Here is a 26,713-nt window from a genome sequence, read left to right as displayed (position 1 = left end):
ATTGGTCAGTTTTAAGACTCAGCTTGACAGGGTGCTGAGCCTTTGCGTTTAAACTATCCTAACACCTAGAAAGGTTGAACAGATGATCCTTGGGGTCCTTTCCAACCTGGCATTTTCTGATTCTGTGATTCTTCCTGGAAAAAGCAGCATTAAGATCAAGTATATATTCTGCACAGCACACCTTGGTGTGTCCTATGTGGTGTATCATGGAGAGAGAAGCACGTCCAGCGTGCCTTCTGCACAGTGGCAGTGCTTGCTCAGCTTGCTGCTGCTGTGAGTGACTGCAAGGGATGACTGCACTGTCATCCCAGTGTCCTGGTGAGAAACCTAGGTGTGGGTTTCCTAATCGTTTGCAGGGTTGTGGGGTTTTTGTTTTATTTGGTTTGGTTGGCTTTTATTTTGGGGTGGGAGTGGTGGTGAGTGTTTTGTTTGCTTTTCCCCTGCTTGGGGTCTTTGTCTTCCTTCTCATGTGTTGTGTTGGGGAGTGAGGTGTTTTATTTTCATGGGGAAAGGAAAGGGGAAGAGGCAGAACTATAGAGGGTTTACCAAAGTGCCCAGGCTGTTTAAACTTTGCTCACCATTGCACTATTTGCTGTGCCTGGTTGCATTCCCACAGCTTAACTGAGACTGTAGAGCTTTTATTAGTAATTAGCTCGTTGTGGCTTTAGGGCTTTCAGACACGAGTAGTTGTTTTCATTGGGGGTATTAATTATGAATCACAAACTTGTAAACAGCTATAGCCAAGAATGTGCATGTTTGCAGACATGACTGTTTTGCTGTTCAGCCCTGTGTTAGCTCTGCACTGCCCTCATTGTTGTTGCAGAGAAGTGTATGGAAAACATGTTTTTAACCTCCTAGATGCTATTGAGTTTCCTGCATTGCAGTCTGGAAAACTGGGGGGGGGAAATGGCTTGCTCATTTGCTTTCTAAGTAATCTGGGTTAAATATGATGGTTTGACTGGATCGAAGCAAGGACTTTGAGAGCCCACTTTTCAAAAGGCCCTGCTTTTAAGATCTTGTTATAAATACACTTTAGAATGATTTAACTTGAATCTTCAGAGGCGGGAAGAGCGTGTTTACACAGGACAGACTTACCAGCTCAGTGTCACTGGTGCTGGCTTTGTTTCCAGTGTTATTTTCCTGATTTTCTGCAAGAAGCAGTGCCTGACAAGAAGTCAAATTAAATTATCTTCCTATTGAAGCTGACAGCAAATCTTCCTTTGAATTCACTGTAACTTAGTTTTTCCTTTTTAGTGTGGGAAGAACTTGCTCACTGCTCAAAGAAACAGGATTTATATACCAAGGGTCTTGGAAGGCTCCCAACCTCCTCTTGTGGCTGTTGAGACCAAGCAAGATAGAGTGGATAGCAGGGACTCAGGTAGAGAGCTAGTAGAGATGATAGGATATCTGGATTTCTGATTTTCATCAGTGAAAAGGAGAGATACAAAAACAACCAAACAACCCAAACCAGGGTACCTGCTTTTGCAACTCTCTAGTCATGAATTGTGAGAAAGCAAGAGCTGTTTTAATGCATTGGTAATGTCTGGCAGAGCTGCTATTTGGGGAAGAAAAATACTACTACTAGCTAGCTGTCCATTTGTCATGAGAAAAGCTATTACCATCTTCTCTTAGACTCTGAGAAACACTGTGCTAGGCTTAGGTTTTGAGGGACCCAAGGAGGCTAATTGGTAGTGCTAGGCTTGGGCTTTTTCTCCAGCAGGTTCCCTCCTCCCTTCCGCTTGCTCTTCCTTTGATTTTTACTAAGAGCTCTCTCAGTACTTGTCTAACCATGAAAAAAACCACCCCCAACCTTGACAAACTAATTTTGTAGAGGTAATAAAAAGTGAATCATAAGTTGGCTTTTGAGCAGTAATTTTCCTTCGGGTAAATTCTTCAGGCACTTTCATTATTGCCAATTTCCTTTCCTTAAAAGTGTTTTGTAGTGGGATGTAGAAGGCAACTGGGATGATGTATGTTAGGTGATTTGATTTTTTTTTTTATTGCAAGATCTGTCTGCTTTTGATTTATGTAAACGGATAGGGGAAGATGTTTTTTTCCGATCTCCCCTTCCAAGTTAAGAAACAGATGGTCTGACCTGTGTAAGGTTTTAAGTGTTGGCATTGGCATCAGTATCTCCTCGAGGATTATTTTTGAAAAAACAAAACCCAGGAAACATATTGTCTTTACTCAGTGTGAAGGTTGGGCTGTACAAAAATAGTAGGCTCACAATGTGTGACTGAGATGATTCCCCTGACCTAAATAAGGAAAGCAATCACCTGGTGTTTGGGAGGTGGCTTTGCTTCTAGCCTTTTCCTCCTGCCATAAGGCAGTGCTTGTACCTACCTTCCCTTCCCCCTGCCCATCAGCACGTGCTTCTCAATACAGTTGCAGCTTCAAATATATCATAATCCATCACTGGAAGTGTTTAAAAAGAGACTGGATGAGGCACTTAGTGCCATGGTTTAGCTGATGAGATGATGTTGGGTGATAGGTTGGACTCGATGATCTCAAAAGTCTTTTCTCCAACCTGGTTAATTCTGTGTGGTGGGTTGAAAGGAAAGGCTCTGCTTTCCCTCCCCCATTGAGAAAGAAACCACGGCTAGGCCCAGTCAGAGAAAGCAGACTATATTTGCAAGCATATATAGGAAGCAGATTATATGTAACACAACAAATACAGGTATTTTACAATATAGAAATTCGTTTAGAATATCAGAATGTTTTTGTTCTAGTACTGAAAACATTTAGCCAGTGTGCCCCTTCCTTAAAGGCACAGCCTCGAACGGTCACATTCTGTGTTTGGTATTCTGTATTAAGAACATCTAAATCCTGACTATTACTTGAACGGCATCTTGCAAGGTGGTTGCTTGAAATGGGTCTGGTTCAATAGTTATGCATGCACCAGGAAGGAGACTGATGGAGAGCTGCTGGTGGTGGAAAGCATTTGCCACCTCTAATCTGTGTATAGATGGCCAACCGTGATTTTAAACTAGACCTAGATTCGTTCTCCTTTAAAGTTAGTGTTTCCTGAAAATAGCTTATTGCTATTCTTCCCCTATCCTTTTACATAAATCAAAAGGCAGTTAGATTAATAGTTCTTCACAATGTGATGGAGTCCAAGACCGGGAGAGAATAGGTGTTTATTGTTATTGTATTGATTCCAGAGAGTGATAATGTTGACGAGGAATAAATGATCAAAACTGAAATTTGCTTAACACCTGTCATGTTTCCCTGGTGTTGTCTTTTCAGATTCCAGTTTGGATCTCAGAATCAAATTAAGCCTTCTCAGTGCAGCATAGATAAGGAGTATTTCTGTTGTAAAACTTGTGCATGACTACTCTGGTTAGGAGAAAGGAGGCCCATGGAAAGAGATTGTGAAGCAGTCTACTTTAATGAAAAATGAAGATGTCAGCCCTGCTAAGCAAATCCTGGTGGAGTATCTTTGGAATGATCCTTATTTGCATTTGTCATGATGATTCTTGGTAGTCTTTATGGATGTGGTCATTGCTTTTACTGAATGAAATTATCCTAAGTCTTGCTCCTAATTTTTGCTAATTTTTTAAGACCATATTTAACTACGGGCATCTCTGTGGAGATGCTCGTCCTGTCTTGGCCAGTGTCTGGCCTGTGACATATATTTTGGCCCTGCATTTGCTTTTACCACTTGTGTACACTACAAAAAGGAATAGGAGGAATTTTGTGGGCTGGGTTATTGGTTTGTGGCCAAACATCACCTCATCCTCTGAACTGAGCTGCTGAGGGCTGGAGGAGCTCCTTTGGGAAGGCTACTGAGTGCTCACTGTGTGCTCTTGTTCCCTGGGTATCTGCTGTTGGATGTGGGGATAGAAGAGGTTTTGGGTTGGGTGATCTTAGAGCTAACTTTGCAGCGAAACCACTTGGGTCTGGTTAAGCTGAAGCCATAGCCATGACAGTGCTCTGTTACTGAGGTTTAAAAGTGATCATGTGTACTTGCTAAATAAGGCTGTGATAGTAGCACAGGTGTAGGAGAATGGTGAAATCATAGAATCAACAAGGTTGGAAGAGACCTTAAATATCATCAAATCCAACCTGTCACCCAAGACCTCATGACTACTAGACCATGGCACCAAGTGCCACGTCCAATCCCCAAGAATCCACAGCTGGAGCAGTAATAGCTGCTTCCTGCCCTTTCTGATGTATCTTTAGCCTACTGTAATTACCATGCTGTTTGACTAAAGATTGTTGTGTCACTTCTTGTGTCCTGCTCCGTGCGTGCCACCTGTGCAACTTGCCTGTAACTGCTTCATTTGATGGCATTTCCTTAAACAAGAAAGCCCCTGGAAAAGTGTTCATTTTGTTCCTGCCTCCTTTAGAAAAAGAGTATCTGGCACATCTCTAACTGAAGCCAAACAGTTGTTGGACAGGATGAAACTTCTTTTGATCTTGTTTATGTTACAATATTTGCTACCCTGAGCTGTTACGCTGGGAGCAACATTGGCTTTTGTTTCCCCATGGCAGGCCTACACAGGCAGCTAGTGTAGTGGATAAATAGCAGGCGAATTGCAACAGAGCTTGACCCTTCAGCAGAAGTGGAGCTGGCTGCTTGTGTGTTCTGGGAGGTAAGAGTTTCCATATAGGCAGTTACGACAGAGGAGTTAATGAGCTGTGAATGTGCGCCTACCCTGCTTGTGTCACCACAACTCTGTTGGGGTAGCATGCATCATAATTTTCTCAACTCGCTGACCTTCGGGTTCACATCCATGCCAGTATGCCACTTACCTGACTTTTGTATGAGCACACTTGATTGCAAGAAAAACAAATGTTTGGTGGGACTTAAAGCCAGGCTCAGTTTTTGGTTTATATGTGAGAAGTCGACTCCTGTAAGCACCTGTTTTGTCAAAAGGCAAACCGTCTTCCCTGAACTTCAGTCGTGTAGGTTTGATTTTGTTTTGTTCACCCTCACCTTAGGGTAATAGGTCTTACTGGAGCTGAAAATAACTCTCCTACAGACACTTAATGCTGATGTTTATCTGCTACTCCAGTTGAGACCTGGTGGCGAAAAGTGAAATTCGTGTTCTAGCAATGATTCTCGTTGCTAACTGTAGAGAGACATCCACAATCAGAATATATTTGGAAGGAGAAGGGGAGGACAATTTAATGCAATATGTTTTCATCTAGAAACATCTAGAACTGTAGGGGTGTATGCAGTGTTCATCCACAGTGATGTCTGGTTGCATGTGTGGAGACTTCCAAGTGATTGTCAGATCTGTGGTATTATGAAAGCCTACTTGTCTGGCTTTACAGACTGTGTTCCCATGTGTTGTTTTGCTGGGGGATTTGTGTCTTTGAGGGCATAGGGTTGGGGTTTTTTTTGCAAGCAGATTATTTGTGAGAAGATGCTTATGGAGCTATGGAATAGCTTTCCCAGTGGAGCTAGTATGTTGTAATGAATCTCACTCATGGGGTATTCTTTAATCTCATCAAGCATAGCTAGCAGGTCTGGCTTGGCAAAATAAACTGTTCTGCCAATATTTTGAAGTCACTGCATTTTTTTCCCCCTCTTAACTAACTCTGTTAGACTTTCTGCAGTCTGATCATGCGTTTAGCCAAGCAGCAGTACAGATCTGAACAGGTGGAAGAAGAGCAAGATCCAGAGTCATCTAGGAGCAGGAAAGGTACTGAGTGGTGAAACCAAGAATGCTTAGGGAAAGTTGGAGGGTTTAAAGGGATGTCCTCTGCTTACAGGGAGATAAGAGCCTTTTTGTCTGTGTCTTGAATTAAGCATGTGACTTTAACTTTCAGTGAAAATAGGGTGAAATTGAGAAGTCTTTCATTTTATAGTTGATGTGAGCTTTTCATTGAGTCCCTTGGAGGTGGGCCAAGGACGAAGCATGAAATTCTTCAGCAGGGCAGGCTCAACTATTTCTGCTGTTTTGATGGAGAAATGGTTCTCATGTGCAAGTGCAAGGCTTCTGCAGAAGTTCATAAAGCCTTCATGGTGGCAAAGAGTGAAGAGTTGCTGACTAGCCAAAACACTTTAATTCTCCTGCTAGACTAACTGTAGATATGCCTTCAAGTAAGGTACGTGTCAAACTTCATCTAGGAGTAGGTGATTGGGAAAATTAAGGAGATGAGTATGAAGATTGTCCTAATATACTGAAACTGAGTCACTTCCCCTCCAGACCTTCAGTTCAACTCTCAATTAGTATTTGGATTATGGTATATTCTTACAGAATTACTGATTAGGTTTTCCTGATGAGTATACACCACTGTGACGGTACTTTAGTGGGAACTACCGCTGACTCACCTCTGCAACAGAGAAAAGATCCCCTCCACCAGTGTTCATTTTCTTTTTGGAGGGCATCACAACTGTTCAGATTTCACTGGGAAGCTACAGTGCTACAATAGCTTCTACTCAATTTCCATAGGAGCTGCTTTCTAATGCTAATTTCATGCTTGATAAATACAGTCCCTTGTTGCCTAGGCAGCAAGTTACGGCACAAATGTTCATTACTGCACTACTGGTTAATGAGTCTCTAGTCTTCTGAAAAAAAATGGCAGCTGGAATTAAGTAGGTTTATTCACTTTAATTTTAAGTCACTCCCCATCTAAAAGACTGATCTGCTAAATGTTTCCAGTCAGAAGTGATATCGGAGAGCAATAGTGACAGAAGTAACCAGAAGAGCTTGCAGAAGCCTTTGGCATAGCACTGCCTCAGTAAATGCACACATCCATCTGGATTGTTCATTTAAAGGTCTGCTGTTTTTTGAAGATTCCTTTATCATGAACAGCAAAACACTGCAAAGTTTACAGCTGAGATCTCTAGAAATACACTTGTCAGCATTCATGATCTTCGTTAGCACTGTCTAGCTTGGCCAAGTGAGCCTGGCGGTCTTTGAGCAATTTCAGAGTCAAATTTTTGTATGTGCTGACTGCATTCTGTCATTCCCAAATTTATGGGAAAGCAAAGGAGGGCACATCTGATTTGATGTCTTGAGGCAACAGTGATGTTTTCCAATGTAAGTGTGTCAAGAGAACCTCTTGCCAGCAGCTAGTTTTGCACCAGGTTATCAGTTCAGGTCTCATTTGTAAAGACTTCCTCAACTTTATTCAGTTCATGTGTAATTAAGGCAAGAATTCTTGGTGCTCAGTTGGATGAGAGGGTTCTCTGCTTATTGACCTTTCCTTTGGTGACTCAGCATGGAGAACTCAACACTTCCCTGCTGAGCAGAGACCATTGTTTATTCCATTATTATTTTTCATTTAAAAGCTAATTTACTCTATTGCCTTCAATCCTTGTCATACACATTATTCCAGCTGTTAAGTAATGTGAAAGTCTCTCTTTGGCAGGCTGCACATGTCATCTTGCCTTGGGAAATCAAAAGGGAAGATTACATAACAGCTGACAGTAAATTTGGCTCCAGAATGTCATTAAACTAATGAACATTGAGTTTTCTTTCCCAGTCACAACACTCTTGAGTTCAAAACTAAAAACTTCTGTGAAACCTAGAGTGCGTGGAGGTAAAACGCAGAACTTCAGCAGCTTCCCAGTCCTACCCTGTTAAACAGAACATACTCCTTGGTTTAACAACAGGAGATGCAATCCAGAAATGTAGAAGTCATCTGTGTCCCTGAGTGTGTTTAGAATGACTTGATTTAAAAACTTTTTGTCTGTCTCTAAAGTTGCTGTTAGAGTTGCCTAAATGCGATGTGGGTTGGTATTCACCCTCTGAAGGAATCCCAGACTGGCAGTTTGGGTGCAGAAAAGCATTGTCTGGGTTCATTTGTCAAAAGGGCTGAGCTTTTTGATTGTATTTTTTTTTCTTAAAAAAAATAAATCTATTCTGTCTTGTTGTTGTTGAAGGCTAAAGAATTGTAGGACTTAGAATGCAGTTGCTTATTTGTGACGTGCTTGGAAAAACTCAGAATCACAGAATCACCAAGGTTGGGAGAGACTTCAAAGATCACCAAGTCCAACCTGTCACCCAACACCTCATGACTAAACCACGGCACGTCCAATCCCCTCTTGAACACCTCCAGGGATGGTGACTCCACCACCTCCCTGGGCAGCACATTCCAATGGCTAACAACTCTCTAAAGAACTTTCTCCTCACCTTGAACCTAAACTTCCCCTGGCACAGCTTGAGACTGTGTCCTCTTGTTCTGGTGCTGGTTGCCTGGGAGAAGAGAGCAGCTCCCTCCTGGCTACAACCACCACTCAAAGGCCTTAAAATGAAATTTGTTTATTGTTGTATGTTTTAAATGAAACACAAATCTTTGGCCTAGAATTGTTAAATTCACCTTTTTATCATTGCAGCTCCTTATAGGGCTTCTCTAAGATGCAGGAAAGGGAAATGATCATTTTCATTTAGTTTAAAAGTACAGGTTTGTGTGGAGAAGCACTTAACCTCATCTTAGAACTCCCTCTCCCTTTGATACTTACTGTAAGAATCAGGGTGCTGGATTTGTAATGCGACTATGGTAGCATAGCTGTGTGAGGTGTTTGTTTTGTTGCTGTGCAGCTGCTGTAATATCAATACAAGGCAGAAAACATCTTTGTAACCAAGGAAAATGTCCTGCAGTATCAACTCTTCACATGTTTGAAAACTGCAGTGGGCAGGGATTTGGGCTTTTCTTGTGTGGCTTTTAATTACTATTTTTTTAAACCAGCCTGTGTGGGCCTGGTGCTTAGGGACATGGCTTGGTGCTGACCCTTCAGTGCTGGGTCAAAGGTTGGAGTGGATAATCTTTATGGTCTCTTCCAGCTCGATGTTTTCTGTGATTCTGTGTGCATTAAAAAAATGAAGATAAAAAAAATCTTCTTTAGAAAGGCCTTTATTGGGCTAGTGAGGAAACACATTTCTGAAGCAGAGGATAGGGTAGGATGCATGGATGTGGACTGCTGCTCAGGACACTATTTACTCTAATGCATTTGATTACTCCTCCTTAATGAAGAAACATGTGCAACTCATAAGTTTTGTGGTTTTTTTTTTATTGCCATCTGTTATGAGAAACTTTGAGACATTTTGTAGGAGACATTTTCCCTTTTTAAATATATTGTGATTCTGGCGCTTAAGATGAGCCTGTTCTGAAGCAAGCTGTATGCATGATATGAATAACAATGATACTATGCAAGTAGTCCATTAAACTTACCAATTTGAGTAGTCTTTAGTGTAGGTGATTTGGATCTTCATGTCTGTGCATTTTAATAACCCTCAAATGAACAGAGTAACTTTGAAATGAGGCCCTGGTTACTTAGCTCAGCCTTTTCTTGCGCAGCAGGGCAATACATTTTGCAGCTACTCAGGATCCCAGGGCAGGTGAGATGCTTTAAACTCAGTTACATTCTTGCATGCCCTGCCTAATGTAGCCTGCATATCAAGGACAGATGATGGAATGCACTGAATTAAAAAGTGGTCTCAAGGATAGCTGGCTTTGTTAACAATAAATGGACATTTTAATGTGTTGGTTAACATAATAAGCCTGGTGTAAGAGAAGCTTGTGTATCTGAGTCATAACCATTCTAGGCAGTGTTTTTCAGTTACAGAGTAATTTTCTTTAGAGCATATGCCATTTCTTCTCTGAAAGCCGTGGCAAACTTCGGGGTTTCTGTGGCAGCACCTGCTTGTTGATCTAACGGTACCTTCAAATTTGAATTCAGTCTCTCAGCAGAAATTGCCCCCATTCCTGTTTCTCCATCAAGAAACTGTTGTTTTATGCAGGATCAAGGCAAGTCACTAATGTTCTCTCAAAAATCTATTCAGAATCTGCTTAAAATTAAGAGCAAAATAAGCAGCACATGCTCTTTTTGGATAACTCGGTGCTTGTGCTGCAAGTGGTACAGGCTAAGTGGGTCTACCTGGGAACTGGAACTGTGAGTAAGAAAGATATGGTTCTGTTTACTCAGTATTTAAACCTGTAGACTGATTTGATTTGCTAGTTCTGCATGCTTTGTATGCATAGCCTACTCTGCTCGGTGTTCAGAGGCAAAAAGTGTATTAACACTGATACAAAATACTTCAGTCTGGACATAGTGTTCAAAGTGCTGACCAAGTGTACAAAATGTTTTGTTAAATGCTCAGGCCTACTGCCTCAGGGATAACTATTCCAAGTGTACTAAAGCCAGATGGTAAACTGTGATGAGGGAGGAGTGAAGGGTCAGCTGGCTAAGCACTGGCGTGAAGAAGGCTGAAGGAGCAGAACTCCTCCATGGCACCCACCTCACAAAGATACCACTTTTTTCTAGGTTGCAGATATGTTCTGGGGACTATCAGTAAGAGGTAAGACACACCAATCTGTTGGTGTTACCTCTTGACCTTTGCTGCAAAGAGTGTGCTGAACTAGGTGGACGGACCTCTTTTGGTTTGACCTTGTATGTCTGTTCTGTTGGAGAGCTCCTAGTGGAGTGTTGGGACTCAGGCCACATTTCCCTAGAGGATCAAAACTGTAAAGCAAGGTGAGATGGCCCTGTCAGAGCCACACTTGGTCTGTCCTCTCCCTTCACAAGTAACTTCAAGATACAAAACCCAGAGTAAGCTATTAACTTATTTCTCGGTTAGCTTTCTGTAAATCATGTGTCCTGAGCCAGGAGGAGGGCTTTAAAATAACCAGAAGGGGCAATTAATGAACAAATAACTCAGTATATTAGTGTCAGTGGTGTCTGGTAAGTATGGGGAAGGCCAACACTGAGCTGGTGCTTTGTGCAATTGCCCACAGCCCTTCTATCACTGTGTGCATTAGCCTTCTGATAGGCTTACCAGAATGATGTAAATAGCTTGTATTGAGCCTGAGCCACTACCAATCTCTCTCCAAATTCCCAACACAGTGTTATGTTAGCTTCCTCCACCCCCTTCTTTCTTTCTTTCTTTCTTTCTTTCCTGCCTTAGAAAAATAAAAATAAATAAAAAAATAAAAATCCCATCTGTACTCCAGCCAGATGTCTTGCACAGCTGCTGCTGCTGTCTATGCACTTCTTGGTGGGCCTTGCTGGTGGGATTCTCAAGAAGTCGAGTTAGCATTTCTGTTGTCACAAGAGGAAGCTGCCACAACTTCTAACATGGAAGCTGAGCTGTGTGCTGTGTCTCAGGGAACATGATACTGCTCTTCACAATGACACTTGGATGATGTGGGAGCACCTTGACATGACATGTCTTGTGCTGGGTACAGGTATTGAAGCCAGTTTGCTGGCTTCCTGTGATCATGGATATCCCCTCTTCCTCTCCCTCCTTGTTTTATCTACCGTTGAAAATAGAAGCTGCCTTCCACCGTCCCTGGCACTCATCACTGGTGAGGTCAAACCTCGAGTATTGTATTCAGTTTTGGAGCCCTGACTACAAGAAGACGTTGAAGTCCTGGAGTGGTTCCAGAGAAGGGCAATGAAGCTGGTGGAGTCTGGAGAGCAAGTCTTCTGAGGGAACTGGGGCTTAGTCTGGAGAAAAGGAGGTGGAGGGAAGACCTCTTCCCTCTCTGCAGTTACCTGCAAGGAGGTTGTAGCAAGGTGGCTCTTGGTCTCTTCTCCCTAGAAACAAGTGATAGGATGAGAGGAAATGGCCTCAAGTTGCACCAGGGAAGATTGGCTATTAGAAGAAACTTTTTCGCTGAAATGGTTATCAAACACTGAAACAAATTCCCCAGGGTGGTGGTTGAATTGCCTTCCCTGAAGATGTATAAAAGAGCATAGATGTGGTGCTAAGGGACATGGTTTAACACTGGGCTTGGTACAGTTAGATAATGGCCAGACTCAATGATCTTAAAGGTCTTTTCCAACCAAAACAATTCTGTTATTTGAAGCTTCTTAATTAAGTGCAGCTAGCAGAAAATCTGATGGTTTGGGTAGAGGAAGCTTTGCTCTTGCTGCAATCGGAATGGCTGTACCCCGCTTCAGGAGCAGTTGGTCTGCATCTGACGAGCTCAGAGCACAAAGAGTTCAGTCTCGCTGATGAGTGAGATAAAACCCTCTGCTGGCATTAAACTGTTCCCATGCTTGGTCCTTGTGAACTTCCGATGGCTCTAATTGTGTAACCTCTAGGAGATCTGTGTGCTCCTGAACAATGACAATGTTTCTTAAAAACATTTGGGTTTAAGATGGGAATCTACCTTTATCCTGTCAGCAGGCAAGATTATATTATATCCTATTCCTAGTTAAAGAGCAGTGAATCCTCTGCTGATTCAAAGGGTTTTCCCCCTTTTAAGCAGCACTGTGCTGTGTCCAGAGCCTTACATGCCTCTTTCTAGGAAGGATGCCTGTTGTGACACATTTTTAATGCCTGCCTGATAAAAGAACATTGCTTTCATGTGAGGACATCAGAGTACTTCTTAAGACTGGTTAGATATGACTGTAATTAACTCTGCACTGAACTTGGACTAGCTAGCTGGGGTTTTTTCACATGTGAAATTTCAATTCCCAGCCTCATTGGAAAAGGATCTTCAAAACCAGAATGAAATGTCTAGCAGTAGTGAGGGAGGGAAGGATAACAGTAGCCTGGGGGTTGCAGTGAATTTGTAGTTCTCACCCACTCCTAAAGCACAAGAGCTTCTCTGTTCTCTTGAGACCAGCTCCTCTGTCACCTTTGGCATTGCCACTGCTAGCAGCGTATCAAATCTGGGTGGCTTGATGAAGCTGGATTCAGTCAAAGATGTGTCTTAATGTGTTTGCCCTGCGGTGTTGCTCACAAGTCCTGATGTGTGGAATGACCATCCTGAGTCAGATCAGGATGCCAGCTCAGGTTGATTTTTCCATGAATCCAGCCAGTTTAGTCTTTTTAACTCATTTATTTTTGTCGCTCTCTGTATCCTGTGCCAAGACATTCTCATCCATAGCTTCAGTGCATGTGGCTACTTGCCTCCTTGGTAGTTTTGACCTTGCTATCAGTACATACTCCTTATTTCTGCTGGGAAAGAGCATGAGCAGTGCTTTCTTTGCTACTTTTTCCCTGTCACTGGCTTTCTTAGACTTGCAGAAGCCAGCATGAATTTGGATGTGCTTATTCATTCAAACTGTTTATCCTGATGATACAGTACAAGCATATTATCAGTGAGAAACTGAAGCAGCAAAACTGTGACCTATCAGCTGACTTACAGGAGCTGGCTGCTTCTGGCAGGTTCTAGTTCCCTATTCTTACCTGGTTGGTTGAATCATTTTTTTTTGTTGTCATTCCCACTGTATTAGGCTGCAGTGTGAAGAAAATAGCACCCATGAAGATTCAGGCTACATGTCAGAGGAAAGTAATGACAGAGTGATGGAATGGGTTAATTGTGGAAATTAACTGGAAGGTGAGGACACTCAAAGGATGAGATTAGAGAGAAGATGAAAATGGCATCATGTTTGCCAGATTAGATTGTTTCCCTTTGCCATTGTAGACCTCAGATAAAGGAAGATAATAAAGGGATGGATTTTTTTTTTCATAATAAGCTGGTTCCATCTGTTTACCACTGAGGCATATTTCCCCTCTGTGAGGGCATATTCCTCTCTGTGAGGAATCCCCCCCTGAAAACTGCATCTCTCTGTGTTCACAGGTACAATAAATAAAATGTATTAACACCTTAAAAACCTCAGAAAGTAGGAAGGTTGTTACGTGGTTCAGAAGGTGGGAGCTCTGATGATGCTCTGGTTAGATAAGTTTTTGTGCTTTGCATCTCAGATGTTTCTGTAACCATAATTACAGCATGCTTTATTTTTTAAATACACACAGAAAAAAATAGGACTACTTTTAGAAAAGCATTTGGAAAAGCAGGATTTGGAGGTAATCTAAAGTGACAGAGCTATCTTGGTTCAAGATAAGTTCAGCCTGCGGCTTGGATAGTGCCTGCAGCTTGGGTAGTGCCTGCAGCTTTTTTACACTCTGTATTGGACAGCTAGATTCCCTTGTTAGTTGTGCTGTTATCACTGACTTTAGGGGGGGGGGGGAATTAGGAATAATTTTAAGCTGTGCTTTAAACAAACGTCCAAATGTGAGCAGTTTCAGTAGCTTAGGTAAACAGTACACATTGTTTTACTGTTTCAGTCCTTCTGCAGTTACACCACCATCCTGGCTGGTCTGGCCAAACTCCTCCTTGTCTCCCTAACTTACTAAATTAACATCTCTTTTCTGAAAAGAGGTTAAGTACCTTATCTCTTTTTACTCATGTCTCTCCCCTCCCTTTTTTCCTTGCCTTTTAACATCAGTGTTAGTTAATGCCGTGCTTGAATTAAAACAGATAAAAAACCAGCCATGTTTTCCTTTCATTGTTGTCCTGGAGGACTTCATTACTTGTCCTAAAACATGTAGACCCATGGACATAAGATCACAGTTGAATGGAGTCTGACACAAGCTATAACAAGGTTTAGCAAAGTCTTGTTTGACAGCAGATGGGATATTTTTAAACCAGCAGTTACAGAGAACTGAACTGACTTTCCTTGGGCTAATCTTAAAACCCCAAAATCCAGAAGAGCCCAGTGCAGAGATTTTCATGATTACCTTGGGCCTGAAGCTAGCACATCCAATCTACTTGTGATAATCTGCTGCTGCACTTAGGCTTACAGGCTGCAGGGTCTTGCAGATCTGTCCTTGGTTGAGTTGTCTCTATGCTGTAACCTGCTTTCCGCTTTAGATGTGCTCTTTACAAGTGCCTGATGGATACTTCCAGTCTGCACATGAGGCCTGTGACTGGGAGTACAGCATCATAGGGCTTGACTTCTGGCTGGAGACAGAGGGTGATGATTTCTCCTTATCTCTTTCCCCCAGGATTTTGTGACAAATGTAATAATTGATGGGTTTATTTTAGTCTCCAAGACACCCTCCTTTACTTTCCATCTTGAAGAGCTGTGAATAAATTCTGTGGTTACTACCAGGTGTATATGTATGTATGGCCTGGTGCCATCCTGTGTTTTTCAGGGTGGTTATTTGAAGGATTGTATTTGGGGAGCAGAACTCAGCACTGCTCAGCCCCAAATTCAATCCTTCAGTGGCTGTTAGCTTTGAAATCAAAGCAATCTTGCACTGACCACTTCTGCTGTGCTTTGTGTTTTGACTCAGGGTGCATTATAGTCAGGGCAACCTAAATGTTGTCTCTTCTTTCTATCTGGAAATACCATTCTGGTGAAAGTTGACACTGTTTTATCTAGGTTTTGTGAAGAAACAGTAGTCTCTCCTTGTCCATTCTGCATGTCTGTATACATTTTCTTCTTTTTAAATTGTACTGTGCTCTTTGTGCTTTTATTTCTCACCTTCTCTAGCATTGTCCCTGAACAACATGGGTGATCCCAGGGTACTTTGACCTCTGTTGAACAACCTTTGTCTTCTCCATGGATTTTCAATGTGCTCTTTGTAGTAATTCTACTGTTGGGATGTTATTTCATCCTCTGGCAGCTACTGCAACATTAAGTATGTAAACTTCTTTTGGTATCAGAGGAACATGGACTCTAAAAGCAGAACAGAGAGGTCTCAGATGTGTGTAAGGGAAAGATGATGCTTGGCCTTTGCACAGGCCAGGTTATATTTCAAGTGAAAACTTGCCTGGGACCAGGTAAGTTCTTTTATCTCTTGAGCTATTCCTGGGGCAGTATTGGACCACAGTACCTTTCCAGGTGCACGTTGTTGTTCTCAGGCCATTGAGAGCTTTCCTGATTTGATGTGTGTACTTGTTGGGTTCAATACCTGGCATCTGAGAGCCATACTGGAGGGACTGCTGAAGTCAAGAGACAAAGCCACCTTTGCCATATGTATTACAGTTGCATGGGTTTGTTACCCTAGAATAAGGTGTCCTGCTCTAAAAGTACAGCATGCAGGATAATGACTTACCTTGGCTCCCTAGTGCCAGTGGGCTGGGGAGAAGGCAGTAGTGTTCGAGGCCACAGCTGTGAGGAGGCTTTTTGGAGCAATGGTTAGCAAAATTAGGGATGGTATAGGGCTGTAAAAGTTGGTCACATGAGAAGACAGATCAGACAATCAAAGATGAGGTGGCTATGTTCAATTAAAATGGGAGCAAAACTGTGAAGCTGCATGAATTGCTGCTCCCTTCTGCCTCTCTGCTCAGCTGCCTGCTGTCTTCACTTCACTCCTCTCTGCAATCTCTCAGCTGTGTGGAGGGAAGGCCTGCAGGGAGCTATCACGAGGTCTCACTTGTCCCATTTGGAGTCTGATTGTAGCTGGAGCGAGATGCATAGCAAGCCTCCTTCCCTCCTACTTATCAGCACAGGAATGTCTGTGGATATGGCCTGTCTGGGCTAAACATGCAGTGTAAGGGACACCTTTTAAGTGCCAGTAAGCATCTCTGCACTCATGTGTGTGTGTATATATATATATATATATATATACATACACACACAAATATGTAATCTCCAAACCACTCTCTGAACTTGAGGTGGCATCTGTCTTGCCCTTCCTGTGCTTCAGATCATGCATGCATGATGTTTCAGTGAGAATACCAGGCTTGAAAGATGTCTGGAGCAGACTGCCTTTAGTGACTAGCTTTGCAAAAAAATATAGATTGGACTATGACCAAACTCCTCATTCTGGTCATTCCTTTTTCAGGAGAAATAGGTTAGAAGTAGGCTGGGATGAATGTGTGCCTTGTCCAGTTCCTTCCCTCCTCTGCAGAGAGGAACTCTGTTTGAGGGGGAGGACATGGGATTGCTGGAGGTTTTTTACTGTATGGGAGGAGGATCTGACTTCACTGCTAGCACATCATGAAGGAAAAAGAAAGTATCTCTAGCAAATGTAGTGGCTCTCTGGAAGGAATTTGGATTTCCTTTGCTGTCTGAAACCATGCTGGATTTGTGACTCTGCCTAATAAGCTCAGGATAAGTAATGAACTCTTGAGCAGAAACCTGCCTGCAGGAGCTGCAGCAATGCTTCTTGAATTTTACTGTTAATATCAGACTCTTTGGAGCAGCCTTTCCCTTCTGGGAGCCTCATTCCTGACTGTATCCTGCCTAACTCCTCCTACACCTATTTTGCCTTGCATTTTCTGTTCTCTAACCCTTCCCTTTAATGTACTCATGCTTGGTGTTTTCCAGTTGGCTGTTGCCTTGTTTCTGTCTTGACTTGCTCCATTCTGCATCTTGCCTGTCTCTGTACCTTTGTGTGCTGTGCAGTACTGGTAAGTGTGGTAGGCAGCAAAACACATGCTCTGAAGCTGTAACTAGTGGCTGAAAAGCTGAGACCTCATATACTTCAGTGCAGTGATCAGCAAAGTGTCCACAACTGGCACTTTCTGCAGGTTTGCTGCCTGTTGTGTTTCTCCTAATACTTTTGCTGTTTTGTCCTCCTCCCACTACCTTTTCTTTCCCCTCATTATATAGGAATTAGAATGTTTTGGGGATGAGGATTTTATCTTCTATGTTCTGGCCAGTAATTAGCACAATGTGCAGGTCTGGCAAATCTCTTGGATTGGGCACAGTGCTCTAATTTGCTCTACCTCACATTCTTCCAATGTAACAAGTAGTTGGGCATTTCTCCCATGTTCTTGATTATTCTTCATTACTGACAACCTCTTCATCCTCTCTCTGCCCAGTGCAGCTGTGATCCAGTGAGTGAATAAGGCTGTGTGATGCTGCAGGGGAGATGTCCTGGGAAGCTGCTCATTCATCTTCCCCACTGCCTTGGTGACACTGTAGTTAACCATCATATACACGCTGACAGAACTAGTGGCCAAAAACTTCTTTCCCTTGCTTCTGTGTTAATACAGATGTAAGTTGTAGCTGCAAAACACAGCTCTGGGAGAGAGCTGAAAGAGAAATAAAAACAGTGTTAGAGGAGAAGAGGAGTAGAAAGAAATTCCTGCACTTCCTTTTACCTTAAAGTTTGTGGCTGTCTGGCCTGGACCCACAAGCCACTGCATGCAAATATTCCCAATCTGCCAAATTCCTTCTGGAGGGGAGCAGAAGAGGAGATGGCTTTCTTTCATGGTGTGCCACCATGTCCCTTGCTTGCTGGCTTGCTTGCTTGCTGCCTGTCCTGTGAGAAGAGAGCCTGGTCTGTGAGTGGCATTAGAGATGAAAATAAGAGTTTGAGGTGGGTTTGTTTGGTTTGGTGTTGGGTTTTTGTTGTTGTTTGCCAGTTGTCTGTTACTTTCCACCTAACTGCCTTCTACTATGTTGTCCAAGAAATTATCCGAGAAAGCTTGGAATGGACTCCTGACTCTCTCCTCTAAGCATCCTGGCCTGGAGTTAGTCATGTTCTTTGGGTGCTGCAGTTTGCAAATGGCAAAATAGGATTTATCCCCACTGTCAAATATCCTCTATTTTATCAAGTGCCTTTTGTTGTGCTAAAAAGCAAATCCCCATTCAGTCTGAACAAGGTACAGGGGATAAACACCAAAGACAGAGACCTAAGTCAGGTCTTGAAGTAGCTGAAAAGAAATGTGTAGGTGTTACAGAGATATAATTTGGAAAGTCTTCTTAATAAATAAATTAAGAGTAATTAAAAAAAATCTCACTCACCATTGACTTATAGTGTGTCTGACCAGACACTGGCTGATCAGAGACTGAAAATGCCATGGATCCTGAGAACCTACTGAGGTCATGAGACCCAGGCTGGCAGCTCTGTGATCCTCCTGAACTCAGGCATGTTGGGTGCCAAATCTGGGCTCTCTGGACTCTTTGTCATGTAGGAAAGCCACTGCACTTTCTGGAATGACAGATGCCTGGTGCTGAGACTTTCCATGCAGGGAAAGAAAAGCTGGAAGGATAGGCCAGGGGTTACGTGTTTTCCAGGCATTTAACCTTCCGATGACAGTTCAGAAGGCATGTCTTGCAAAAGCCTGCAGGACCATCAATGGCAACTGTGTGGAATTTGGAGAGCATTGTGCTTAAGACCTAATCTGGTAAATATCCAAATGAAGTTGCCATCCTGAACCTCCCTAGAATAAATAATTGATATGAACAGCACCTTATACTTTAAGGTTAGCACTTTCCATTTGCCTGTGGTGTTGAGTAGCTCTCCTGTGACAGTCTCTGAATTCCTACCTCATTAGGCTTGCTGTGTGCAAGAATGCATGTTTTAGTGGTCCATGCCCTTCTCTGGATGTGGTGGGCTCTGTAATTGTTTCCAGGGCTTGATTTGGCTGGCCTCTAGAGGAACAGCGCAACTCTTGCTGGAGTAGCAGTGTGTGCTGCAGGAGGAGTTGCTGATGCAGAGACTTGAACTTCAGTCCTGCAGTACTCATGCTCTGTGAACCTTGTCCCTAATTATAGCCTGAAAACCATAATGTGAAAAGGCTGCATAATCCAGCCATTTTGTCCTGGTCTGTGCCTCAGACTGAAGTTAAAGCACTGGTACATGGGGAATGTCCAGAAAACATGGCTTTGTGGAGATGCTTATACTCAGTGTTTCTGGTTCTTTCTGTGAGCTTTCAATAAGTGTGGTACTGGAGGTGCCTTTAACATTTAAGGTAAACCCTTGATTTAAGGGAAGAAACTTGCATATTAATTGCCTTTTCTGAGATGTCTCAGCAGTAACTGTTAGAGGCTCTGCTTTCACAGTCGTCAAAGCACAGAGCAGCCACAAAGTGCCTCCTTCGGCCTCTGTGATTCATGCAAGGGGAAAGAGCTCTTCCAGCTCCTGAATTTTCAGTCTCTTAATGCCCTTAGAAGGGCCCTTAGGTCAGTGGTCACCCACGCAAGCCACCCAGCCAAATGAAAGTTGGTTGCATTAAGGAAAGATGTTGTTGTTGAAAGGTTAGCAGCAGACAAAGTGGGTTACTTGAAAATGTGCTCAATACCTGTTCTCTTAGCAGCCTGTCTTTTTGGGCTGCTCAGGACAAAAAAGGAGCACAGTGTTCTGAGAAAATTAAGCAAATTGGGCAATGTTGAATGCTTGTAGATGCAGCTCTCCCTCTGGGGATATTTTTGATTATGATAGAGAGATAGGTTTGGTTGGTTTTTTTTTTTTTTTAAAAAAAATCAGCTTTATTTCTTTGTAAATATTCAGATTTGATTTTCCTACCTGTCTAATTGCAAAAATAACAGCAGCTATTTTTCAGGGATCATGCTTGATTCTTTGTCTCCAGGTAGAATAGAATAGAATAGACCAGTTGGAAGAGACCTTCAAGACCATCGTGTCCGACCTATTATCCAACACCACCTAATCAACTAAACCATGGCACCAAGTGCCTCATCCAGTCTCTTCTTAAACACTTCCAGTGATGGTGACTCCACTACCTCCCTGGGCAGCCCATTCCAATGGGCAATCACTCTCTCTGTAGAACTTCCTCCTAACCTCCAGCGTAAACCTCCCCTGGCACAGCTTGAGACTGTGTCCTCTTGTTCTGGTGCTGGTTGCCTGGGAGAAGAGACCAACCTCTGCCTCTCTACAACCTCCCTTAAGGTAGTTGTAGAAAGCAATAATGTCTCCTCTGAGCCTCCTCTTCTGCAGGCTAAGCAACCCCAGCTCCCTCAGCCTCTCCTCACAGGGCTTGTGTTCCAAACCCCTCACCAATTTTGTTGCCCTTCTCTGGACTTGCTCCAGCAACTCAACCTCCTTCCTAAACTGAGGGGCCCAGAACTGGACACAGGACTCAGGGTGTGGCCTAACCAGTGCTGAGCACAGGGGCAGAATGACCTCCCTGCTCCTGCTGGCCACACTGTTCCTGATGCAGGCCAGGATGCCACTGGCCCTCTTGGCTGCCTGGGCACACTGCAGGCTCATGTTCAGCCTACCATTGACCAGTACCCCCAGGTCCCTTTCTGCCTGGCTGCTCTCCGGCTACTCTGACCCCAGCCTGTAGCAGTGCGGGGGGTTGCTGTGGCCAGTGTGCAGAACCCGGCAGGTAGTCTGAGGCTCTCCCATCTTTTAAAAGTATGGTGAATTTTTATAATTGGAGAATTGAAGACAATTCAGTACATGAAATAGCTGTGGAAATGAGTCCTTAGTCTGGTAACTAGTGGCAAGTTAGAATAGAAAGCAGGCCTGCAGGAAATAAGGGCTTGCATGGAATCCCAAAAAGACGCTGTTCAGAAAGGGTGGGGAGGGTGGGAGTGGCAGGGGTTGTGATATATATTGCTGTAAAAAGTTTAGTGAAGCAACAAAGGGGTTGTGCTAAAGGCCAGAGGAACAGCCTGAGGGTGTTCTTGGTAGCTATTTTGGCTCATCACTTTTTGCTGGTTCACTGATCGTGTAACCATTCACTGTTCTTCCCCATTTCAAGCAAGTTCTTATGTCTGTAAAGTATTTCTGCATCCCCTGCACAGATGCCTTTCTCCTGCTTCTTTATCTTTTGGTATTAGCCTTACCCACCTACAGCCCTGCTGCAATACAGAATTATTTTGGATAGCTTGCTACTCTATGTAGTATATTTTCACCTCTTTCTGCAGCGACTGCAGCAGATTTTCTTGAGCACTGCACTGTTTTTCTATTTCTACTCTTTTATCCTTCAAAGAATCCTCAGATGTGAGCAAAAAGAAAAAAAAAATTACAGAAGACTAAATACCCATGACCTGTTTGTGACACTTCTGTAATATTCTTGTATGGATAGCTTCCCCTCTCAGTAGTATCCTGTTCTGATGAGTTTTGACAGCTCTGAGGCAGAAGCTTACTGCTCTTCTGGGCAGTCTTCTGGTAGGATGAGGCTGTTTGCTAGTGAGCAGCCCAGCCAGGCCACTGAGCTGTGACACATGCTCTGCAGGCAGGAATCAAGGGTGTTCATTTAAAGGTGTTAAAGATCACTTTCCTTTACCAGATGTCTCACACTGCTTCTGACTGTGTCATCTTTCAGGAAGGGGCTAATGCATTTGAGCTGGGAATAGTAAACTCTAGGGATTAATGAATGGGTTTAATCCCACTGCTCAACCCAATCACCTCTAAGCTTATTACAGTGCTCAGCTGATTAAAATGAATGGTGATTCTGGTGGGGATACAGCTTTCCCTAACCCATTTGCAGGTCTTCCTGGCCACAGTTTTGTAAGCTGCCCCGTGCTCCTGTGAGGTGCTGAGCAATTCACTCCTTCGCTCTATACCTTACACAGTTGAACCTTTCAAGACTTTACCGTGTCAGCATCACTAGCAATAGTACTTAATTGACTGGAACAGTGCTTGGATTGAACCTTCCTACTCTCCTATAATCAAATCCTTGTTAATTGGAATATGTTCTGGTGGTCTGTATTGTATGTTGGAAATCCTTATGAAGGGAAAGAGGAAGTGAGTGTGTTTTTCACAAGGAGGAAAAGCTAGCTGGCCTGCCTGGAATACATGTAGAATATTATTATATTTATATAGCAAAAGAAACACTGTCTGTGCTTACTCTCCTCTTGTATCTCAAGGTCATTAACAATAGAACTGATCCATTTGGTGCCAGGAGAGGGTCCCAGTGCTAAATAAGATAGTGGAGGTGACAACTTGTTAGTGCTAAGTTAGCCAAGTCAAAATATGCCTTGGATAGTCGTATCAGCTTGCAAGCACCTGCATAGACTTTACACTTTTATGGTACTTTTCTCACAAGGTTGCAAACGCTGTTCGGTGGAATTCTGTACTAAATTGGTATTGGTGCATTGAATAGACAGCAAAACATGGGTTTGGAGTAGAGGCTTGCCTAGGATGATCCCCTGACTCCTGCTCTTCTCATTCTAATTACTGTTCATTTGCTGTGATTGCACACATGAACCCGGTTTTGAGTCACTTTAATCCTGTATGGCTCATCTGTTTGGGAATTTTAACTATGACTGATATTCACCTCCCACTTCATTTCCAAAAAAGCTCATGGAATTACACATTCCAGTCTTTGAGGCCAGAGCCATGCTTCCTGCGAGCTGCCTGGCTGCTGGGAATGGGACTTTATGTGCTGCCCAGCCCTCCAGGAGAGCGGGAAATGTTCTTCTCTGGGTCACAGCCTCTCTGGGGTTTGAAAAAGTTCAGTTCTCTCATTTATTGTGACCAGGGGAAAAAAAAAAGATTTTTTTTCAACACAAAATCCTGAAAATCTCCCCAAGAGTCAGTACCATATTTTAGTATTTGGTGTTGCTCCATTGCTGTCATATCTGTGGAATATTCTGCTACCTTCTGGCTCCACCAAGACTCTTCATTTCAGTCTTAAGAGTAGAGGCTACTGGAAAAGATACTAAATGCACTTTCAAGGTGGGCAAGGATAAAATTGAACCTTTGCTGTCCTTATTTCCTTCCCCCCTACCCCCCATCCAGAGGAACCCAGCCTTCTCTGAGCAGTCAGACAAGTAAATGCCCTGTTTGTGAAGCCTCTGTGAGAGAGAGACGAGGGTGTTGAATGCCATCTTCTCATCTCTCAAAGCCAAATGTTTTCAGAGTGTTGCACGTCTCTACTGCCTTGTTCACATCACCATTGCCCATTAGCTCTGTTCGCTTTTGGAAGTGGGTTTTAACTTATCTGCATCCAGATGGATGCTAAATCCTGTCAGTCACTCCCTGTGCCCAGCAGTTGTACTCATCTGTGTTTGTGCAAGAGCGCACGTGGTGCATGGTTTTGTGTGTAGACTATGATGTGCTTCCATGAAAGGGTTAAAGGATTCTTTGGTTAAGTTAAAAATCAACTTAGTGCAAGAGTTGTTGCAATCTTCCATTTTGCATAGCCTAAATCACCCAAGCTTTGAGAAGCCAAGTAGGTTTCTTCTGGTTGATAAAGAAGAATCCGTTTTCCAAGTGAGATAACTAACTGATGCTTTGCTCTGTGCAGTGATAGTGCATTTTAGGGGCTTTAAAGCACTGCAATTGAAATTATGACAGGCAGGTGTAAAAGTGATCCCTCCCATACAACTAAGATGTGTTTGAGCTTGGATTTCTCAATTCCAAGATGTGTGAGGCTTGGAAGAGCATCCTGGACAACTTCACTGTATTTCCCTTGTACCGTAAAAGATTACATTAATCAAAGGATTCGGAGCTTTTAGCCAACTGCTGATTTCTGGGCATTTTGGACTGGTGATTGCAGTGGTGTTTCTCTATTGTTTCTCCCAGAGGCTGATGTAAAATTAACAAAGCAAGTGAGAATGAGGGCAGCATACTTGGGAGAGAAGGAGGGATTATGCAAAAACCTGGCAGATTTTCCAGAGAAGAGGGATCAAACTAAGGAGCTTTACCAACACGCAGCAGTGTCAGGGTTGCTGACCTCTGCCAAGATATATGCCAAGTCTGTGGCTAGCTGGCTGCCTGCGGTATTGTTCTGATGGATTTTTCTATATAAAGCACTTTTTAATTAAAGAAAGATTGCATTGCATGCAGAACAGGCTGCATAAATATTACCTAATAAAAACTGAAACTCGGTTCTTTCATGTTGTACCTAAGTAGGATTTTTGATTGTGATGCTCAGCATATTCAAATGGTGTTGGCTGGCTTAATGAGACCTGCACTCATTAAACAGTCCATGTATCCTGATGGAGTTTTAAAGTCATGGGCTGAAGTTGTAGAGATCGCTGGCTGAGTGCTCAGAAACTTTCGATCAAGGTGGGTATATAAAGGAATACAGATAGGTTATTTCCATTTCTGAATTTTAATGACCAAATGAAATCAAATTGGGAATTGAAAAAGCAGGGTGAAAAAACCAAAGTAAAATAAGTTCATCCATGAATAAAAGAGCAGGAGTGAGATGATGGCATCTCCTAGTTCCAAGAGCTGATTATCATATACTTCAGACAGGTTCACTTCTTTCCCAGCAGACAAAACCTCCTCTTTGCTTGGAACAGTTTTATAATGCAAATCATGTCCAGGTGAACTTAAACATTTAAAAACTCTTTATCTGATATAGTTAAAACCTGAGTTATTTGAATAACTTTAAATGCTGCCATCTTTTTCCATGTAAATTCAAGTCTGCTTTCTTTCCAGTTGGATACAAATGATATGTATGCTTTGAAGAACCCACACAACAATAAACACAACACCTAATACCATTTCATAACCCAAAAGGAAATCAGGAGGAGTACAGAGTGGTTATCTTGTTTTTTTTCCAAACAGATGTGGGAACTGGCATGTTCAAATGGCAGTGTAGTGACAGGAACCAGCCCAGGGGACAGGGACAGGGCTGCTTAGACAGGCTGTCCTTGCTGCTAAATGTGAAACTGCAGCCAAAGGCTCTGTGGTAGTTTTAAGCATCAAGGAGATGAGCTCTTTCATGCCACCCAGGATGGAAGCAAATACTGTGAAACCTGGTTTTCTACTTGAAAAGTTGTATCTGTGTTTCTTTAGCTTGAGGAAAATAGAGTTTCAGTTCCTGGTGTTCTTAACAGGAATTTTAATTCAAAGTTACATACCTTTATTTCTTTGTCAGAAGTCCAACCTGATTATAGTGGCCTTGAGAACGACTGAAGTTAGAACCTCCCTGCTTTGTAGTCTCTGAATGCAACTTTGAAATTCAGATAGTATGAAGTATTGGTCTCAAACTGTAACAATTCACTAAGCGTCTGTTAAAAGAAGGATCTGCTTGAACTGGAGCAGAAGGAGAATGAGATGCCTTGTAGCATGTCTTTGTTTTAAGGTCTGGTGTCTTGCTGTCATAACCTGAAGCACTTTAAATGAACCTGAGGAGAACTATTTCTTTTCTAAGTGTTTATCCTACATCTCTTGAGGGGACCTCTCTAGACAAGCTCTTCTGTTAACTTGCTCCTATTTGCTGTTGAAAGAGCTCCTGTGGAAAAATTTGCATGAAAACAGTGGTTTCAAACTGTCACGTCTGCTTTCTGTGTGTTTTGGTGTTCAGCAACTGGAGGAATGTTGGACAGTGATTGCTGGTCATCATTGTGTGTGGGACTTGGAGAAATATTTTTGCTCTGTTACTGCACGTTTGCATTTTGCAAAGAGAGCTTTCAGCTTTTCTGACTGTGGACATCCACATTTGACACTGAAATATGATACTTGGAAGACCCCAAACCTAGTACTATTAAGGGATCCCTTCAACCTGTTTCATCTCCTTTGGGATCTTGGCTTGCAAATTTGGGGTGTTTGGGCTTAGAATAGTATGCTATAGCCACTCCTGTGTTATTCCATAGGAGTTGATGTATAAGGAGAACCCTGTTTCTCTTCACTAGGCATCAAACAAATGATGCTGCTCAGTAGGAGGCCAGTAAGGACTGCAGCTTTGCCCTCATGTGTTGTTCCTGACTTGCCTGTAAGAAACCTGTAAACCCTTTGCTCATTATTTCCATTCAAAACTGTTTTGTTCACAAAACCAAACGAATTGCCCAGAAGCAAAAGCATAAGTGTTCTTACATTCTTTTCTGTCCTGGTTTGATCCAAAGCAACATGCCTCAAGTCCTTTCCCTGTTTTCTGTGAGCTGTCAGACCCATAGCGCTCTGCTTTGTAATGGAGTAGGAATGCTGAGGGGTCAGTCACTTATTCCCAGTTGAGGAGCAGGGAACTTCCAGCTCTGGCAGCATAGCTTCTTTAGCTGCTGTAGCATGGTCCTTTTTAAGTGTCTCATTAAACCCAGTGAGAGCCAGTAGAGGGTAGGATTTTGGCACATATCACTGATGTAACAACATTGACAAATTAAGTACCCATTCCTGCAGTCAGCTGTGCATTTGGCTAGCCAGAGGATATTCTGTTATCAGGGGGAAAAAAAGTGTTGTGGTTTTATTTTTTTAATTGTAATATTATTGCAAAGCTCTTTTTCCACTGTCAGGACTTCTTCACCATTCTGGCTTCGATTAAATTGTTTTACTAATCCCACACTTGGGTGTTTCTTGTTTGTTTATTTGTTTGGTTTTACTGGAATGGCTACATCAGAAGCATTGTCTGGGTTTGTGAGGAAAGCTTATGTTGTTTCAAATTATACCTGCCCAGTGAAGCCAGATAACTTTTGTGC

The 26,713-nt window shown here is 42.8% G+C and overlaps 1 protein-coding gene across 3 annotated transcripts in view; it reads left to right on the top strand.

Moving 5' to 3' along the window:
- Positions 1 to 26,713, top strand: part of CNNM2 (cyclin and CBS domain divalent metal cation transport mediator 2) — a 131,878-nt gene that overhangs the window by 42,192 nt on the left and 62,973 nt on the right. The gene's annotated exons all lie outside the window — the stretch shown is intronic.

Source organism: Dryobates pubescens, chromosome 8 (assembly GCF_014839835.1).
Source record: "Dryobates pubescens isolate bDryPub1 chromosome 8, bDryPub1.pri, whole genome shotgun sequence".
In the NCBI taxonomy this organism is placed as follows: Eukaryota; Metazoa; Chordata; class Aves; order Piciformes; family Picidae; genus Dryobates; species Dryobates pubescens.
Note: the sequence above shows the minus strand (reverse complement) of the source record. Positions and strands in the feature narration are given on the sequence as shown.